The sequence below is a fragment of the Camarhynchus parvulus genome, chromosome 1 (assembly GCF_901933205.1).
Source record: "Camarhynchus parvulus chromosome 1, STF_HiC, whole genome shotgun sequence".
NCBI classification, from domain to species: domain Eukaryota; kingdom Metazoa; phylum Chordata; class Aves; order Passeriformes; family Thraupidae; genus Camarhynchus; species Camarhynchus parvulus.
This window is the reverse complement of record NC_044571.1, coordinates 29,212,891-29,233,973: the sequence shown is the minus strand read 5'-3', so window position 1 is coordinate 29,233,973 and position 21,083 is coordinate 29,212,891. Positions and strand designations below refer to the sequence as shown.

Genomic DNA, 21,083 nt, shown 5'->3' with positions numbered 1-21,083 from the left:
CACCTGCATTATAAATCAATTCTTGCCTGGTAGTTACAGGCTTCATGTTCCCCATATTTCTACTTGTAGCTTCTTTGTATATTTTGCTACACATATTATTGCCCTTGCATATAGAAATATGTAATAAATTTTCAGAACTGATCCATGGTTAAAATCTATATATTTTATACCTAGTTTTTATTTGAAATCTGTTTCCTAGGAAGGCATACATATATTTATATTTGCCTTTTAGAAGATGAAGAATAACACCTGGCATGTATTTCTCTACAGAAAATGTTTAGCTTCACATCACACATCTTCCTTGTTAGGAAATGAAGAGTTAATTAATCTCTCTTAGCTGCTCTCCATTTATAGTTCAATCAGGGAGTACATTCTAGAAGAATCAAATCCAGTACAGTTCATAGACATTGCGGTAATTTTGTACCACTATATCATACTACCAGAGGGGATATCAAGATTAGAGTTTTCATGCTGAATATTGAACACATCAGACTGAAGATGTGGAGTTCTTAATTGCCAGAATGGGAGTGTCTGTGCCCAAAATAAACTTGCAATGGAGAAAGTTCACTCATCAACTTGCAAGACATAGAACTTGTTCCTTTTATCTGCTTTTTTCACTTAGACAGTAAATTCTCTGAAAAACAAAATCTAATTGTTATGTGCTGAAAATCTCGGCCAGTGTCTGTGAAGGAGAGAGGGTTATATATTGGCCAGTGTTGGTGGAGAAGGGAGGGTTATACCTTCTTGAACCAGCAAGACATCTTTTTTACCCATGTTTTATCCCACAGAGGGAGGTCCTAACTGTTTTCGCCTTCTCCTGGAACAGTGTCTTAATCATCAATGCTGTTACCAGCACTGTATCTTAAAATAATTTACATTCTGTTTGTAGACCTTCTCCTGGGAGCTAAGATCTCTTCAGCTTCAAGTAAAAGAGGAAATTTGAATTGTTGTGTTATAGTACATACGTGTAGAATATCTAAAATATTTAGTTAATGGGGAAAAGGTGTCTTCTAGCAATTTTGAAGAAAAGGCCCTCACTCTTTCAATTTTTAAGTAGAAGTGCCCAAATGAATACAGCTGATTTTGGATAGGGAGAAATATAAACAAAGTATTTCTTTGTTCTTTTCTCTGTTTCTAGTGCAACAAAAAATCAAAATTCTGTTTAATCTAGATTGAATGTTTTCCCGTCCTATTTTAGTTAATGAACTTGTCACTTCTTTCAATTCCTCCATGTCCCACTCCCCCAAATAACCAAGATTCCCAACATAGTCCCATCAATATTAATAAAGAATGAGTGTAATGTGGTTTTTGGATGAGACTAGCATTACCTCTCAGGGAAATCTATTCAGCACATTGTGTTTTATATAAAATATAGTACTATAGAAAAAGCAAAAAAGATGAGATTTTAGATTAAAGGCTGAAAATCTCTCCTGGAAATTCTATTATGAAAACGAAGTAGAAAAAAATCATTTCTATACTGCAGAGGAATAAAAACTAACAAAAACATATTTTTTGCTCACAAAATGATGAAATTTTCCCCATAATGCTTTGGGCCAAATTATTTTATTCAATGCAATTTAAATATTTCATTTTGATTTCCTTATTAATGATTTTCTCTAAAAGCAATTTCACTCTGGGAAGAAATTTTGAAATAAACGTTCAATTCAAAAAATGCTAAATAGGGCACTTGGGTGTTATTGAAATACCTAGCTTTATTTCAAGCTGACATGCTTTACAAATGCTGTAGTTTTTATTAAAATTTTATGTTAAGTAGTTCAAAACTGTGTGATTATAAATTTGTGAGTCAAGTCTATTGCTGCAGAAATATAATACTCCTTAAAGAAACAGGTGGTTGGGCATGTATAGCTTGCATTGTACTGATCAGGAACTATTTAAGTGATACATGGAACAGAGTTCAGTGTGCTGATACATTTCCAGTTTATGGGCAGAATGGGTTATTGGGTTTTGTTTTTGGAGGGAGGGGCAGGGATAGAGATGGTGGTAACATTCTTCATTTCAATTATAGCAAGAATTAATATTCAGTAAGTACAACATGCATGTGTTCTACAGACTGGATCCAACCCCTGGGATCCGCGAATGCTACAGAGCTTCCAGGTTTGTAATCCTGACATTTGGAGTACTGCTACTACAGGGTGCACTGTGCCATGAAGCTGCTGATGGTTTAGATCTGACCTCTGGAAACATTACATGGCTGTTGCTGTTTACTGTTTGCATCTACATGGTGCCAAAGGAACAAGGATTCTGCAGTGCCAGGTGGTGCACAGAGATCAGACAGACTGCCCTCACCCCAGAGACAGGGAGGACAATAGAGACAGACTCAAACAAATAACCAAGCACAAGGAAGCAGTCAGCTTGCTGTGATAGTAGACCATGTGAACACATCAAGATTGTAAGATGCACTGCAGAAGGTGACTTAATGAGAAATTGAAAGTTGAATAATGAATCAGTTTAAATATTTCTTCCAGATAAATCCTCTTTAGTCTAAATGAAATTAACATCTTGGAAAACCACACATTGGTGCTTGCAATGAATTTAACAAACGAGAGTGAATGTTTGCATCAGAGATTTACCAACTCTTGTCCCTTAACAGTAATAAAGTAAAATAAAAAAGTAGCCCAAGTTTGGCAGTAAGGCAATCTGAGAGTGTAAATTTTGATGGTCAATAACAAGCCCAAGAAGGGATACAAAGTTGAGAGAGGATTAGCTCTATGAATCTGGCAGAATGGACCTTGGAGCAACAGTCTGGATTGATATGAGTAGGGAAGTTTCTCAAGGCCACATAGAATAATGCAACTGCAATTAAAATTAATGCTAATTATACCCTACTCAACAAGGATTATGTCCTGGCCATGTTATGCAGAGGATGGATGTGGTAACAATCTGTGGCAAATGGTGAAACTTCAAAGTACACTGGGATGTGGCAGAAGCACCTGGATCCACAATGGTACTGAGGGCCCCCTGGCTACGAAAGCATCTCATTCCTTTCTGAAGGAATGGCTGCAATAGGTTTCTGTTGAAAGTGTTAATATTATTTTGTTCAAAGTCAGGCGAATTACAATTTGGTTTAAAAAATGAGATAGATCTTTGTCTTATAACAACAATCACCACTCCACCTGTTTTAATGATAGTGGTCAGTCAAAAAAAGTTCACTGTGGACTCCTCAGCATGAAGATTCATTTTACATCCATATTTCAGGGTAATATATAGAGAAACATACTGGAGACATTGCCCAAACAGATCTGAATAATAAGAACTAAGCAATATCAGTACTAGAAACATAAAATTTAATACTGTATTAGAAAAATATCAATCTTAGTTACTTTAAAGATAAAGATATCTTAATAGTTAAAAACAGGTGCATTTGTTAAAGATTATAAATTATCATCAATTGCTGTTTTTAGCTAATTTAAATATGACTTTTTCAGTCACTGTGAAATTCTGGTGTAGGTTTGGGAAAGCAGTTAAAAAATACAACCTATGGGAAGCTTTCAACTTCGTATGTATTTAGAGATTTAAAATGAGACAGCACACTATTTCAGATAGGCATAAAATTAGAAGCATCAGCTAATGAGATGTTATGTGTTATGACTTTTTAATGTATTATTTATGGAAAACTTTTACTAGGTAATCTATCACTCAAAATAAATGAAATATAGCCATTTTATTAATCATATTTATCAATCACCATTGTGCTTGAGAAATAGGTTTTTCATGTCAAGAACAAGAAAGCATACATACTATTTTCATTTTATTCTGCATGGGTAGAGTTTCATAAGGGAAAATGATATACAGGAAATAATTTTAACTTCAGTATAATATTCTTTCATGCTAGAAATTCAGAGCAATTCAGAAACATTAAAGATATGAGACAGAAGGTGCAAAGAAAGGACAAAATTATCCAAAGAATAAGCAGTAGAATATGGAAAGAACCAAAAGATTTCATCTGATCTTGGCTGGAAAGCATCTTTAACTGAAAGGTAGTGACACTTTCTGGAAAAAAAAACAGGGGTCTTGAAGAAAGTGAGAGATAGAAAGTTGCAGAATCACTTTTCAACCTCAACTGTAACTAAAGCAAAACTTAACTTCTTCTATACATGTCTTTGGAGATGTCTTCAACTTCCAGAAAGCCTGATCTCCTCACTGAGGGGCTGTGAGTCTGCACCAGCCTCTCTAGGTGCATATCTGTGTGCTCCTACACCCCGACACTACCCTCACTGCAAGTATACAGAGGGGACTCCTGACCTGTGGTGTTGTACTTAAAAAACATAAAGACCAAAAAAAAAAAAAAAAAAAAAAAGGGAATGTTTTTTAACCACTGAAAGCAGTCTAGTGTTGTTTCAGGACAAAGTTTGACTGAACATATGACTAGACACATGGAATCGAGATAGTTATCCACGTGAAACAACAACTGAGTGAACTTTTGTTCCTTACAGGAAAGTATCTAAAAAAGACCTGCGCACCCAAATTTTTTAACATGTTTAATAGACATCTGCATACTTTTTCTTGTTATTTTTTTCTTATTTTTTAACAGGAGGTGCCTTAGTGGCTCAACAAAATTGGAAAGAGCAATTTTTGGTTATTAAAGTACATGGAAATGATGAGAGCAAAATGCTGAAATATATAATTACTTATGTAAAATTATTACACAGTTATTAAGATTTCGTATTCATGATTCTTATAGTATTCATATGAAAACTTCACCTGCAATAAGGAGAGAGAATGATCCCAAGTATCAATACAACTACAGGAACACCAACTCTTTATTTTGCAACAAAAGGTGTATCGTTACCATGTCATGGATCGTTGTCCAACATGCATAGCAGCCTGGTGCCATGGAAAATAGACGAATGCAAGCCCCGTCCTTGATGTTTACACTTACAAGGGCAAGTGGTTAGCAGAAACAAATGACTATATCCTGTAATCAATAATTACCAACTGGGGAAACTGAATGTAATCACTGAACAAAATGGTTATTTAATCAGAAGGTATTACTATGTATTATTCAATATTTAAGCTCATTGGGTATTTACTTAGTTGTTTTGAACTTATATAGCTTTAGATAGGTTTTGCTCAATAGAAACAATAGAAGAGTTCAATAGAAGTCTGAAAATCAGTAATTTTTGAGGGTGCCTGAAACCAAGGCGGATATTTGATCTTGAAGACTCCTATAAATTGGTTTCTGCATACCACTCATGTGCCAGCACCTTAATTTTTTTTTTAATTGACCTTCAGATCAAGAGAAATAGATCTCTGATTCATTATGTTTCAGACTTCCTCTTCATATATCAAAGTTATAGGTTGCTTTAACAACAGAAATTTTAAACTGCCTTTCAGTTTTTATTTTGGAGTTATTTTGTATGACATGAGTTTTTTGTGTGCCTGTGAGCATCTCTCTTGTCATGTCTTAGTTTTGACTCTCAGGCAATATTACCTCATTTAACTGCAAAAATTACACTTAGAATGTGTGGCAATAGCAACTGTAATTTTGCCCTGGCTTTATCAAGAAAAAGCACTGAACAGTGTGTGAAGACAAATATTGGATGAAGGACTGTACGCTTCTAAGTGACTTTTTGGGATAGTAGATTCCTTGTTTCACAGGAACCTTAGGGCACTGAGGCAGTATCTCAATACTGTGTTTAAGCCAGGTCTCTTGACTCTATAGACACTGGAGAATATTTGGTGGTCTACTACAGTACTTACTCCTGTGCAAATACTTAGATTACATGAACTGTGCTCTGAAAGGCCATTATCTCTGACGAGACCCAACAGCAACCTTAGCTCTTAAGAGAAACAATATTTGATCCTGCCTTGACCCTAATGGTCAAGTTTGGATTAGATGCACCTTGCTCAAAGATATGGGAAGAGAACATGGCCCCAAAATTACTCCATTTGTTGAATCATAAACTAGCAGTTGTGGCACACAGTTTATCTTTTGTAACTTTTTATGGCTCTTTCACTAAGCTAAAATGTTTCTGCACAAGTGCCCTCTTTTCTTTACTAGAAGATCAAACTGAGCTTCTTTTGCTCTTCCAAATCAAGTTAAGCTTTGATGGATCCACATGTAAATCTATACTTCACTGTCTGGACTCCTCACAACAGAGAAATTTAGAAGATTCAAGAAAACTTGCAGATGATTGCAGTTTTCTCTTCTGACTTAATTTCGGATAAATGGACTATTGCATTTCCCAAAAAGAAAAATTTTAAAAATCAAATACAAAACAACTCCAGAGGTTGGCTCTTCACACTTGATGCTTTGAAGAACCAAATATTTTTCTGTTCAACTCTCTTACCATTATAATTTTAGTTTGTACAGAATTTCTGTGTTTTGCACTGAATTACAGGTTCGTTGTTCTTGGAGAAAAATAAAATATTGACAAACCTCCCTGTAATCTTACCCTTTATTCATGAATGAGAGGCAACTCCAAAAACTAGGAGTGGAAAAAATGTTAATCAAATTTTATTTAGTTTTTTTTTTAAGATTTTGTATTTTAAATTACATGTCCACTTCCATTTCTCAGTAAAGCATGCATAACAGTAGAAAGAGTAGGGAATGCAAAGGATTTACTGACCAGAATCCTTTGCAAACGAAATAAGCATGTTCTATTACAGAATCTTCTGTGTGTGGAAATAATGAAAATAGCATTTTTTTTCATTTGTGATTGTGTGATACCAGAAATTCTTGAAAGTATCCTACTTGGGCAACTTGGAAATTTGGTATCTTGTGTGCATTTCTTTACCTATTAACTTGTTTTTCCTGCCTTCCCTCTCATTTGCTTGCACGATGGATACAAATATAGAGGCACACACTGGTCCTGAAATGAAATTCCATGTTTAGAGAGTCTCTGCTTCTAGAATCATCTAAGAAAGGAGATAATCCCTTTTGGTCCTCATGACTGCAGTCCGTCAGGAGGAGCATAGGATTAGCAGTGGAGTATTGGATTGTTGATTTCAATGTTCTTATGATAAGCAACATCATAATGCAATCTCACTGAGATGGTTATCAAACCCTGTGTTTAGACTGCCCCGTACAGCTCTTGCCCAATACTCTGCTCTGCACTGGTGCAGCCTCACCTTGAGTCCCATGTGCAGTTTTGGTCACCTCAATATAAGAAATTAGCTCATTAGATAGTGTCCAAGGGAGGGCAAGGAAGATGGTAAAGGGGCCTTGGGAGAAAATTGTATGAGGAGCAGCTGAGGTTACTCAGTCTGTTCAGCCTGGATAAGAAGAGGCTGTGGAGGGACCCCATCAAAGTTTATAGCTTCCTCACAAAGAGAATGGAAGTGGTAGGCGCTGAACTCTTCTCTGTGGTGACCAGTGACAGGACCCAAGGGAACGGCCTGAAATAGTGTCAGGAGAGGTTTAGGTTGGATATTACAAAAAAGTTCTTCGCCCAAAGTATGTTTGGGTACTAGAATAAGCTCCCCTGGGAAGTGGTCACAGCACCAAGCATTTGTTCAAGAGGCATTTGCACAATGCTCACAGGCACATGGTGTGACTTTTGACCATGGTCTTGTGCAGGGTCAGGACTTCAACTCAATGGTCTTTGCAGATCCCTTTCAAATCAGCATATTCCATGAATGTGAGAAAATGTTCAGTGTTAGCTGATTTCTGTAGCAAAGAGAAGCATGGTAGTTTTCAGATTAAAATTACTCATCTTGGTTTTATAACTGTGTTTTCTTATTCTTATGCTTTGCTTTAAATAAATGGGTTTTTTTCCTCCTTCCTTTTGTTTGTCTGCTGTTAGATTTATGAATAAGACATATAGTCCTTCTCCTATTGTTCAATAATTTTATCTTGGTGTTTCTTCTTAAATAGTGATGCCTTCATTGCTTTATCATATTAATATTTCTTTATTCTAGTTAAAATTTACCTCTCATGAACAGGTCTGTAGAGACTGTTCTAAGCAAGATCTAGGGTATTAATACTTGCTGATTTCTTGTTTATCTCCCTCCTCACTTCAGAGACTCCAGAATCACAAGTAAGTTTCAGGCACCTGCATGAGATCAGCAGCTTGTCATAATTTTGTGATTTAATGATTTCTTTGAGACTAGATCTATTCATCTGCACCATTCCCCTGTCTGAGAAAAGTCAGTGCATCTCACTGAAAAAAGATACCTTCTAATTCTAGCACAATGAATGTTTGGTAAATTAATGTGTAATTTTGCAGTTACATCCATGTTTCTAATTTTGAATTTTCATTTATGTTTGTTCTAAGTCTGTCATGTTTTGATATAGCTAACCAGCTATCAATTTGCCATAGCCATTAATTTTGCCTCTTAAAGGCAAGTGTTCTTCTGCATCTCAACAGTATCCAACAAAAATCCTTGCTACTGGTCACAAGACCAGTTTGGATGAGAGTCAAAGGAAGTGGGAGGGAACTTCTGGAGGTCTGTAGCATGATCTTCTGACCAAAGCAAGGCTAACCAGCTTCTTTAGGGTCTTGTCTGGTCATTTTATGGAAACTTCCAAGGCAGGGCACAGTACTGTACAACAGAGACCATCCTGTGCTTCAGACTGAGTCCACTGTGGCTTTCTTCTATTTGTTTTGAGTGTGGAGGTTTTGGTCCCCCTGTTCAAGCAAGGGCAGAAGAATATTTGATAAGAGAGAAGAGGGACTCTGGCTTCTGCCCAAAGCATGCAACATGTGGATGTGCTGTCTGGAGCCCAGCCCTGACACTGACTAAAATCTTTTCTTAGCAGTGGCTTCCCTAACATGGAACTCAGAATATTTCCCCCCTCAGACCACTTCCAGAAAAGATAGGTCTACAGGTTTTATAGGCAGTCCTTTCTCCATCCTTGAAGATTCCCAGGAGAGTCTAAGAAACACTTGGATCATGTCAGCATTTGTCAAGAAGAAGAGGAACAAGGAAAGGCTTTAGATCCTAGTAGTAGCTAACAAAGGAATGATGGTCTGGTATATCTTCTTTTTTGTCATTTGCCAGATTTTCCTTTTTCTCTCTGTGAAAATGGACTACTACTCTATTATATTTTATTTAAAATCTCTTATTGATCAAGACTGTCTCAATCCCAAAAGGCAAGAAGATAAGGATAAGTAACTTTGGAGCTTGTATTTGAGCTGAGATTACTGCTTAGGGACTCTGATACGTAATGTATGACCTCTATATCCCATCATTATTTTGCCTACAATGGACTGCTCTCATACTGGTGATCAAGCTAGGAATCACTCACAGAAATTTATACATTAATTTTGAATAGCAAATATGTTTGAGAAAATTAGTCTGTTCACAGATAACTCACAGTTACCACCCTGTGATAACCCCTTTTTCATTTAGGGAAAGTTAAAAGGTTGGAAACAATGATTTTGTGCCTCTCTTTCTCAAAGTTTAAGGTAATTTTGGGAGCATACATTTATAGGCAGAATTCTTTTTGTACCATAGGCTTGGATTTTTTGTTTATTGAAAAGAAGCAAGCAATTTTAAAAAGCGAAAATTATAATACCCTGCCTTTCAGGTAAGAAAGTTTTAGATTTTTCTACTCCAGAAGCTGTGACTTGTTCTTGCATGTGAGAAACTACAGCAAAAGAGACAGCAGATATCCAGTGCAGTGGAAACTGCGCAATGAACTGGCATATGCAGTTTGGTGCAATGTATTCTTCAAATGTATGCCTGTGCTGGAGTCTGCAGTATCTTGTCATTTTTGCACATGTCAAAACCACTGAAGACTGTTGGAAATTCCTATAAGGAAAATATTCTCTAGTGGGGTTCTGGTCTCTCTCAGGAGGAATATCAGTAGGTATTCCAGGAAACTGCTTATGAACAGAGAAAGGGAAGCTTGAAAGACAAGGATCTTTTATTTTTACTTAGAGCACTACTCATTATTCTTTTAAGAAAGACAAGGAGAAGGCAGTTTCTTCTTACTTTGACAATATATTTTAATGTAAAGCAAATTATATTAGATTTAGAAACCATGTAAACAGTTAAAAGAAAAAGAGGGATCAAATTCAGGTGAAGCATACATTCTATATGCTTCATTATAATTCTCTGCAGAACAGAGATCCTGATAACATCCTTCAAGTCATATGTTATCACTTCTGCCAGTTATTATTAGAGCTACTTGAAAATTAAGTTAGCATCAGTATGAGTGAGGCCAACAAAGCCTGATTCTCAGGCTGATGTCTGATCAAAAACATAGGCTATTTAATTTTGTTTTATTAATTTTTTAAAGAATTTAACTTACCTTATTCACAAATGGAAAGTCCAAAAAAGACACCCATGGAACCTTGGGAGGGTCAGAGATTATTATCTGCATGCCTTCAGTTTTAGGCTGATCTTGTTTAATATACACAATCAAGTCAGAGCTGATTCAGTTTACTTTCTTTTTTTTTTTTTCTTTTATTTTATTTTTTGAGGTGATATAGTTCTTCTGGATCAAGTTATAATGAAATTTTGGTTTTCAGATTTACAGGTACTTGAAACTCCTGGTTGGTCAAAGCAATTTCTTTAGTCCCCTTCCTGAGTTTACTGCTACACTAAATCAGGCAAAAAGCTTATGCTGACATCTGCAAAAAGAATTTCTTAGAGAATTTTGTAGGTTTTTTTAAAAGCTGATTCTGCCTTTTTCCTTCAGACCTACAATATGTGCTTTCATTGTTCACACACCAACTTATGAATATGTTGATGCCGTTTTCTCTTTTTTTAAGCTCCCATCTGAGTTCTGTTCATCACAGATGTTTAGACACACAGCTGTCCATCTACAGTGGTTCTGCATGAAAGACCATGGCTGTTGTGTACAAAGAAGGGATTCAGGCAAAATTTACTATAAATAGATAGCATTGTCTGCTTCTTCATTCTTCACTGGAGTCCTAAGTTCTGGAATTGGAATATTTGCTACTTTATCAAAATAGTTTTTGCCTTCTGCCTCCACTGAACTAAAAGATGAAGTGCAACCTGAGCATTTATTATGGCTGTTATTTGTGAAAGGTTTCCATTCTCTCTGAACCAAGGAAGCTGGCTACTCTGGCAGGGTCCCAGGCAACATGCAGTGCATGGTGAACATGGGCACACAATGTGTGCCGTTACACAATGCGGCATCTTCACCTGTACAAGTCGGTAAACTTCACTTAAGATAAACTGTTTAAAAATGCTTCAAGGTCATGTTAATAATGTCTTAAAGCATTTGATTTAGAGAACAGATCTGCATGCAGCATGATAAGCCCCTCTGAAAACTGTGGAGCAGCAGCATAATATCTGAGAGCATTGTGGCAAATTGGGAAGTTGAGATGGAGCTGCTAATTATTCCAAGGCATATTTCTGAAAGGACAGGAGGTGTGGGATGTTCTCTGCCAAAAGCCCCTATTTCTTGAATGCTCTCACCATCTCCATATGCACATATGAAACTTAAGCTATGCTGTGTGTGTATAAGCTGTAGATAATGTGGTCTTATCTATTGCTTGAAACCTTGAAAATCAGTAAGATACAATTCAATAATGATGAGGGCAGCAGTGGAATAATTGGGGTAAGACTAGATTATCAAAAAACAAAGAAGAAACTGCAATTAGCATCTGTTACAGACCCCCAGGACTATAAGAGAGTGAGGAAAAATATTCATAGAACAACTCTGGAGTAGTTCAAAACCACACACTACTGTCCCAGAGGGGACTGTAACTGTCCAAACATCTGTTAAATTATAAAGCTACTGTAAATATAGATCAGAGATTCCTATGCACAAATGAAAGTGTGTGGATCCTAAAAAAGATTCCGATCCTTAGTAGTGGAGCACCTTATCAAAAATATCATGCTAACAAGTCAATAAGGAGAAGCTACTCTGAAACAACGGGAACTATATTAAGGATACATGAATGCAGCTGGAAAATTCTAGTGAAAATGTGCCATTTCAAGTCAGGAATATATCAATAAAAGAAATTATAATGACACAAGAAAAAAAATCTTTTTAGTATGAGACTAATATTTACTTGATGCAGTGTTATTGCAAGAACTATATCTAAATACATATATAGATATATAAAAGACATGGGTAAGCAATTTGACAAGGAAGAGCATTACTGGAGGTTTATAAATAAGAGTAATTCAATAACTGTCTGAGATGTTGTTAAAGGTTTCATGATAGCTGTACACACCTTGAAATTGCTAGAAATTGTGAGGGATTGTCTGAGTAAGAAATTTCTTTCTTTTTTCCAAAGAGCATATCCCTCTAGTTGTCCTCTTTCTTTTTTATTTTTTTTTCTTTGAAGAATAAGCCAATGTTTCTCTTCCATATTGGATAAGGATTGGAACACCTGCAGAAAAATTTGTTTGAGATGCTGGCATTTAATAGTATCTACCTGCTGACTCCTGCCTTCATTGGCCAATAAGGATCAGCAGATGTTTGACTTTGGAGATATTTGGAGAAGGCCAAATGTTTTGAGATATTTGGAGAAGGTTGTTGATCTGCCTTTTAAACCATGTGGTTTCCACAGGCGTTTGATGCCAAGCGGAAACAATTTTTAGTGATGCCCCAATCTTTTGTTTCCCTTTAATGATGTCTGTCACTTTTATAGCAATGCACCAAAATTACAAGGTTCATCTTTTGGTGCTTCATCCAGGTAAACCAAAGCGTATCTGACTGAGGTGCAGCTGCTTGACCTCCATTCACTCACTCAACAGAGGAAAAGCAAAGAGAACTATTTGAGTGACCACAAAAAAATTTTACTTGTCACTGAGTCACATTTAGTCTTTTATTGAGCATTTTTTGCTTCTTCCACCCGCATAAATATGCGCATACTGCAATTTATAATGTTAATGATAGATGAGAGGCACACACTTGGTTCACACTGGATATCTGTGAGAGGGACCCATTTTCAAATATCTGTACGTGGTTCACTAGCACAGGTAATTGAGTTCCAATATATTTCTCCTTTGACTCCTTCTAGAAGGATGGTCTATAAAGTAGGAATCAAAGAAAATAACTTTTAGGGTACTGTGGTATTTTTTTAATTTGAGCCATAATGGAAACTTTTTGTCACCTCTATTGTATTTTCTTTTAAGTTAATATTTGCATACCTAAAAAGAAGCCCTCTCTATATTCGGAGATAAGTACTTTAATACAGCCACTTGTGTATTTAAGCAGGTGTTTTGCAAAAGAGCAAAATACTTGCTTGTAACAGGCTGTGATGACATGGACATCCTGAGAATATAAATTTTTATGAAGAATAGGCCCCTTGGCAATTACAGATGTGTTAGTGACTTTCTACTTTCACTGAGAATATCTCAAAATCCATTCACTCTGTGCATTTCTGGTTTGCAGGGGTTTTTAAATAGAAGAGAAGACATTTTACTTTCCTTCTATAAATTACAGCTTATTCTCAGAAGCCATTTCATGCCCTCCTTTTATTTATTTCTAATAATGCATTTTTTTGTCAGGCTCCAAAGTGGGAAGAGATGAATTAAAATGCAGAGTTTCAGGACTTCTTATTTTCGAATTCTTTTTTCTTAGGGTTGCTTAGTTAGTCTTATAATTGTCAGGATATGTCACATATTTGAGAATTAATTTCTCTGAAGTCCCTGTAATCTGCCTTCTTCATTATGGTAGAAGTGCCACAGTTAACTCCCTCTTAAAGTCAAATTACCATGTTGTTCTCCTCAGTCATAACTTTGGACCCTGTCAATAAAAATTGTCTTCCACCATGTAGCAGCTGTTTTTTTTTTTTTGAGACCTGTCATTAGTTCTTCTGCATGTATTGATGACTTGAATATTTTGTTGTCTCCTTTAGGCGCTGAATTTCCTCTTCAAGTTCATGGGCAACCTGTAATCCTAAACTCCTTGACAGATACTGCCTATTTCTTGACTTATCTCTACTTTTTTAGGTAATTTATGTTTATTTCATCCAAAATGCTGTACTTTTGGTCCCTAGATGGATCTGTCTGTTTCCAACATCCTTTGTTGATGAATTCAGCCACTCTCTTCATAAAGCTATGAAAGTGATGGAACAGAGTAGTGCAGTGACTTTTTTTTTCTTTTGTGGGAGGGGAAAGAATTTATTTGCTGAAGAAATTAAATTTCTGGCAACTCAGAGCTGTTTGTAACTTTAGTTTCAAATGTGTGAACTAACTGTGCCTGAAGAAACATTTAGAAATATTCAAAAAGCACTGCCATTGGCTTTTTACCAACTGATAAAGCATGTAGCTCAGATAGCTCAGCTGTCTGAGGTGACTTGGAAGTAGAAGAGAGAAAAACTCAGCCCCACTGCAGGAGCTGCTGTTTAACTCCACTGGGTCAAGGAGGAAAAACAGCACTAAAAGAAACACAGTGGCCTTCTGGTTGATTGAAATTGATGCTCCTGTTGTCATTGAGAACAGCATTAACAGCATAGCATGCTAAGAAACCCATTCTGAAATGTCATATGATGTCATGATTTTTACAGATGTGACAGAAGGAATGTCAGTCTGCTCAGACAAATGTGCCAATCTGATTGTGGGTCTTCCATGACCTAGGGGAATAATCTAACCACACTGGATAAGAGGGGAGACAAAGCAAACTGGGATCTCCTTAAACACAAAGCTCTGGAGGATAAAACAAACAGTCACAGGGTTTATTACTAGTGAAGTAACATCTGGAGAAATGCATCCCAGCCATATTCACATTCATGGCTTTTTAAGCGTGATGTACATTTATAACTTCTGTCCATGGAGCATGTACAGCTTAATTGACAGGAAAAGCAGAGGATGAAAAGAAAAATAGGGGCACAAAGACTGAAAATTGTGTTCCTGAAAGAAAGATAGAAGCAGCAAAAGGGTTTCTGTTTTTGTCACAGCTAGCACCCATCCTTCCAAATCCTTCCAGGCAGCATTTGACCACTCCTCTTAAATTATCTTATGTTCATAACACATCCCGCAAAAACTTTTCATTTGCTATTTCCTCCCACACTCCTACTTCCTTTGATTACAAAACACACTTAGTGTTATACAAAGGTATATTTTGTAATATAATAGTGATTTAGTTGTGATATACAAATGATGTTAGAAATATTGTTGGGTCACGTATTGACATTAAATATATTCAAAAGTCAGTGGATCATTAAATGAGATTATTTCTACTGTACACTTTTACATAATATTTGACAATGTTTGTAACCCCCATGCAGCTTGGATATTCACAACAAGGACTAATATTTGTGCTCTAAATGGTATATTTGCCTCTCATGTAAGCTGAAGGTGTTTGTGTTACAGATGCCACTCCTGATGTTCAAACCTGAACCTTTTAAAAGCTACTGCCTTTCCATTCTGGATGTCCCATTGCCTTTGTTCAGTGCTGGCCACAGATACAGCAAACTCACCTGCAGTATTCACAGGCAGCAATGAGGGAACATCAGTGTTAGTCAACCAGAAAGAGAAGGTTGCATTTAAGGTGTTGGTTCAAGAAAAACAAAGAAGAAAATGACATCTATCAGTTAAGATGAAGGGAGCCTATTTCTGCCCATACCTTTTTGTCACCAACACCCACAGGACTCATTATTCCCATTCCCTGAAAATACTGCTAGGGTCAATGAAGTTCCATGCTACCATCTATACCGCCATTAAACTGGCACACCTCAATTAAAAAAAAACAACCAAAAAAGTTTGATCTATGAATTTCCATGATTGCTTTTCCTTGTCCACTGGGCCAAAAAACGCCATATCTGCCCTTCTCCTCCCACTGCTCCTCCTTGTCCTTCTCCCCACCGCCCCTCACATAAACATCTCCAGGCTCCTTTTGGACTTGGTAATCATCTCAAAGGGGGTATAGCCAGCTAGGAGTGTAGCCAGCTAGCGGGGGTATGCCACTTTGAAGGTAATTTTATATAGCATTCTGCTCTAAAATACAGAAAATCAATGGTAATGTAGCATAAGAACTGTGCTTTAGCAGACTGAAGACTATACAATAATATCTGGGTGCTACATTGGAAAGTGATTGCAAGTATTTCAACCTGTGTATTTATTAAATTTTTCCAGTGGTGCACAACCCATCCCCCTGTTTGTTGGGATTATTGACTATATAGTATTTTCTCTGATCACTCACTAGGTTTAAATATTATGAAAAAAAGCTTTTCTGCAGCTTCTATCTTCTGTGCCACTTCCCTCCACACCAATTAGACATTTTTCTGTGCTTGTTTCCAGAATAAAGGAACTCCTCTGAAATTGCCACAGTGTTTGAATTTATGGACCTACTCTTTTATATTACTTGCTGCCAGTGATGTCTCATGCTTGATCAAAGGCGACAGCTGCATTCTTCAAAGGGACAATTGTGCTCAAGACATTCAATAGGTGTTAAGTGAGCAGTTGTTAGCTATGATACTGCTGGTGGCCAAGACCTTCCAGAACAGTAGAGGTGCTGTTACTGCTGCTCCTGCTGCTCATCTTGCCTGCTGCAGCAGTTGGCAAGCACTGCCAGTCAGCAGGGAGTGGTTAGGGTGAAGGAGACCCAATCAGGCATACTGTAATTTACATCTGATTGATGAATGCATCAAGAGTGTGGAAACACCAATTAGAAATAAAACCTTAGCCACTAAGGATTTTGGATGTGCTTCTCTTACCCTGTGCTCCTGAGTGCTCCCAGAAAACTTGGAAAATCTGACAAATAAAAGAAATTCAAAAGGCAAACTCTGTACATCCACACCTTAATTTGGATTGCATTGCAATGTTTGTAGTACTTTGCAAAATGTATTACAAAACGTTTATTTTGAAAAATTTTTACTCAAGTTTGAAATTAATATTTAATTTGCAAGTAAGGGTAGAATTATAAATCATTTGTATTCTCATTCTAAGCATGGTTCCTGATTATAATAATTATCTAAAACTAACTTTTGATATGCTTTGGAAAATTTTTATTCAACTATAATAGTAACTTGAAATAAATTTAGAGTTTCTTTCTTAGAATGCACTGCTTTTAAATACATCAAAATAATTTTTCAGATTTTCCATGCTGAGTGAAACAGCCTTTAACATTTTGTCCCTAAGCCAGTATTGTCAGTGCTATGCTTTTGATCTGTATGACCTGCTTTTCTGAATCCTTCCTCTCTTTCTGTTTTTGTGTGTGTGTTCCCAGTAGACTGATCGATATCATTTATCTCAGTATAGAAGATTTGGAGTTGATATTGATTACACTGTGTTGGATTTTGAAATTCCTTTGTAAATGTGTAAAGCCTGTGAATATCTACCATTCATCTACCAACACCTTAAAAGAATCATCCTTCCTGTGACCACATAATTGCTAAATTGTGCATGCAAAATGGCTAGAGGATATTCTGTCCCTTTGCCAGCAGGTTATCAGGCAAAACTTGCTAGAGAACATTGTGTTGTTTATATATGCTCCAGTTTAAGAACTCAAAGGTCAATAGTTGCCAAAAGCAGTTTCACTTAGTAACTTACTACTTTTCCCAAGCTCTACAACCTGCCTCACCAGTGATCCTTATCTTTTATTAGTGAAAGTGTACATATCCAGCTCCTAGATCTCTACCCATAGGCAAGTAATCTTGGTTTACTGAAATAATCTCTCCACCTTCTAGTATAATTAGTCGTGATGATTAATTACCTGAATAAGCAAATATTACCTGTAAATACAATGGGCTTACATCGCAATGTTTTAGTTTCCTAACACTCCTTACTGACTGAATCTGCAGTGCAACTTGATTGACTGAAAGTTTTCCCTGGGTTGGAGTTAGCCTTTTTATTCCTTCCATGAAATAGCTAAGAACTGAATCTTTTTCTGTTTTGTTTGCTTACTTGCTTTTTAAATTAAAAAAAAACCATTGTACTAATTTTTCTAGATTGTGACATAGAGTGCAACCAAATATTTAAATTGCAACTGCTTTTAACAGCTTGATTTTGTCTTCAAATTACTTATGACACCCTATTGATTTAAAGGAGTTGTTTCTGCTGCATGCTGATGGAATTGAAATGAAAATTAAGGCTATATTTTCTTTTTTTTCTTCAGGGGGAGATTTTTCTTTTATTTACAGGTTTTCAAACTTCATTTAAAAGGAATAAAAAAATAGATATTATTTTTTATTTTAACAGTAATTTTAAACTACCCTTCCAGGCAGGAAGTTCTGTCAAAGTTGATAAATTTTTGTTTAACTAACAGGTATTTCAAAGTGCTGATAATAGTTCTGTCATTGGCAAATGCTGCTAATAATTCTGTTCATTTCAGAGGAGTTGTCCTTTTCTTTCCTGAACACTTACCTAGTGTTTAGCTGAAGTTATCTTTTAGTCCAAACTGTCCAATAATTACTGCTTAAACCAACTCTATGCAGAGTGTACCAAGATGAAAAGATGAAGAACAGAACTTTATCTTAAAATTTTGCTTCTTAAAAAATAAAGGCATTCATGCTAAGTCACTTAAAAAAATCCAAGTAAAATTACCATGGTGCTGAAATTTTCAGATTAATTGTGTACATAACTTAGGGATTTTGGAATACTGCTATATTTTCAAATGCGTGTATGTGTTAAACAAATTAACAAAAGGCACCAAAACCTCCCCAAAACCAATCCCAAACTCAAAAAATACAGAAGCCTTTACATTTTATCTAAAGTAGAGTGCTTATGGAGTAAATATATGATTCTGTTCAAATATATTTGGACTTGTATTCCTCTAATTGTGATGGCATCATTCAATCAAATAATATAGTTAATGGACATTAAAGCAAAAAAAAAAAAAAACAAACCAAAAATAACCCCAAATAGACAATGGTGGGAAATCAGTAGCTGCAGTAATAGAAATTAATCTAAGAAAATAATGCATTCAGTTATCATGGAGCATCTGAAAGAAAATAAACGAAAGACTGTCATCAGATCCTTTCCTGTCCCCAAAAGTTTGATACCATTTCTTTGGGGAATAGTTTGCAAATGATATATATAATATGTGTAACACAACCATAAACAGCCATGTAATTTGCCTCACTTACAATCTATTCCATTATCTTTGTTCATCCCAAAGAAGAAAGAAAAGGTGCAGATCTTGAAAGAGTAGGATGGGGAAATAAATCAGAGCTGCAGTCACTAAAACTGGTTTGAGACATTAAAAATTGTAGATGTTTGCCTGTTTTTCTTTGTACATATTCCAGAATTTATGCTAGCTCTGGCTTTTCAGTGTCTTTGTGGAATATTTCTTAACCCATTTTAACTTAGGTAATGTTAAATATAGCAAACAGTTAAGATAATCTGTGGGAAATTATGGTACATATTTTAAAATCTAGACTTTGTTCAAATATAGAAATATTGAAAGTAGTCTCCTTGTGACATGGGCAGCAAAGTATTTATCCTCTGCTTTCTCTTGGGCTTGGCTAGATCTGTTTGAGTGCCAATAACTGAGCAAGATTAAGGAGAAACCCATAGTGGAGAAAATTACACATCTGAAGTATTAACTGGTATATTCAGTGATGTTTACACTTTCTTTCACCAAACACATGTTATGCTCAGGTCTGTAACTCATCTGCAGTTAGACTTTTATGGCTCTCTTCTTAGCTAAAAGACAGTTTACTCTGCAGTGTCTCTGAGAGGGTGGAGAGTGTCTCCAATAAGTTGCTGTCAAAACATGAGAAAACAAAATGCCATCATTTTTGTTGTCCTTGTTCCACTCCACTCCATCCAACCCCCAGCTGTGCATGGCCACTTGCTGCTGACCCCTACTTTGCCCCATTTTCATTCCCCCCTTGGGGATACACGTGACTGCACTGAGCAGTGCTGCATTTGGGAAACAATCACACAGCAGAAATTTCCAGCAGAAATCTGGGCAGGAACAGGAGCAGCTCAGTGCCGGTTTGGAGCCTTCAAAGGCGGTCAGCACAGGCATGCCGCCCCGACAAACTTTATTGCGTATATTACAGGCTGCAGGATCACTGGAGTAGAAATGCAGGATGTGAAGCTTAGCTGGGAATGGCTGAGGAGATGTTTCCATTGTATCACAGAATCTGTGCTATTTATGCCGTTTAAATCCTGTTTCTTACTGGGATACTACGATGATTCTTCTCTCCTCTTGCTTTGCCCACAAAGCATACACCCTCTCATCAAACAAAACAGTCAAGGCAATCAGAGTGTATTTTGTGCTATAAAGGCTGATCCAGTGATAATGTTGATTCTTCAGATCTTTTTATTGAAAAAGTAAAATATTTTTTGCAGATAATGACATTCTGGGGTAAAAAATGAAAATGGCAGCAGATAGCGGAAAATGGTCTTATCTGAGTACTTAAATTAATTCCATTTTAATATATATCAGAAATAATCCCTTTTAAAAAGTCCAGTGATTAACCCCTTGACTGCATACAAAGGAAAAAACAGCACAGAAAAATGATGGCATAAGTGAGAAGAAAAACACATCCCTTGTTTACATTTATGCATTATACTACCTGCATGTATGCATAGTGATGACTGAACAGCCTTAAAGGATTAATACATATGCAAGTTCTTCATTTTTACCCTCAAATCATTAGTTATCTGTGAAACAGGAACAGAAAGGAAGCATGCAATATAGAGCTGATCAAGCAAGACCTTTACTTACTGCTTCCATATGTATTTAAGAAGGATTTCCAGGTGTGTTTTTGAAAATAAACTTACTTCTGTCAAAGAAAATGGTAAAATTCGTACAACCTTTTAAAAATCAGTATTTGAATTTAAAATATTGTATTTGGTGCCGTTTGAAGTAAAATTGTTGACCGGTCATCTGAATGAGATTCAGAAAATAATTGCTGCTTGACTTCAGAAAGAGAAAATGCAAAGCATGCTTATGATGTGACAGCTGATTGAGTGTATACATGGATGCTGTGATTTTTGTGATTTGCTCTCCCCCTCAAAAAAGCCCCAAAACCCACAAACAAACAAACAAACAAACAAACAAACATGAGAATCTCTAACAGGCTAAAATGTAGCAAAAAATACAGGCTAAAGGCATTCAAAAATATTTTTTAAGTAACGGAAAATGTTTTATACCATTGTAATTTTGAACACAGCATTAGTTCTCTATGGCAAAACATGCAAAATTCATGAAAAGGAAAAATAATGTGGTTGTCTTAACATTGTTGTTTTGTGCATATGCCTAGCAATAAAGGTATTTAAATACAATCAGTTTCACA

The 21,083-nt window shown here is 36.2% G+C and overlaps 1 long non-coding RNA gene across 1 annotated transcript in view; it reads left to right on the top strand.

Moving 5' to 3' along the window:
* Nucleotides 1–16,626, top strand: part of LOC115909277 — a 34,836-nt gene extending 18,210 nt beyond the window's left edge. Inside the window, exons 3-4 of the long non-coding RNA XR_004061140.1 lie at nt 13,752–13,845; nt 16,135–16,626. This is a non-coding gene — a long non-coding RNA (uncharacterized LOC115909277). The remainder of the gene's footprint in view (nt 1–13,751; nt 13,846–16,134) is intronic.
* The last annotated feature ends 4,457 nt before the right edge of the window (nt 16,627–21,083 follow it).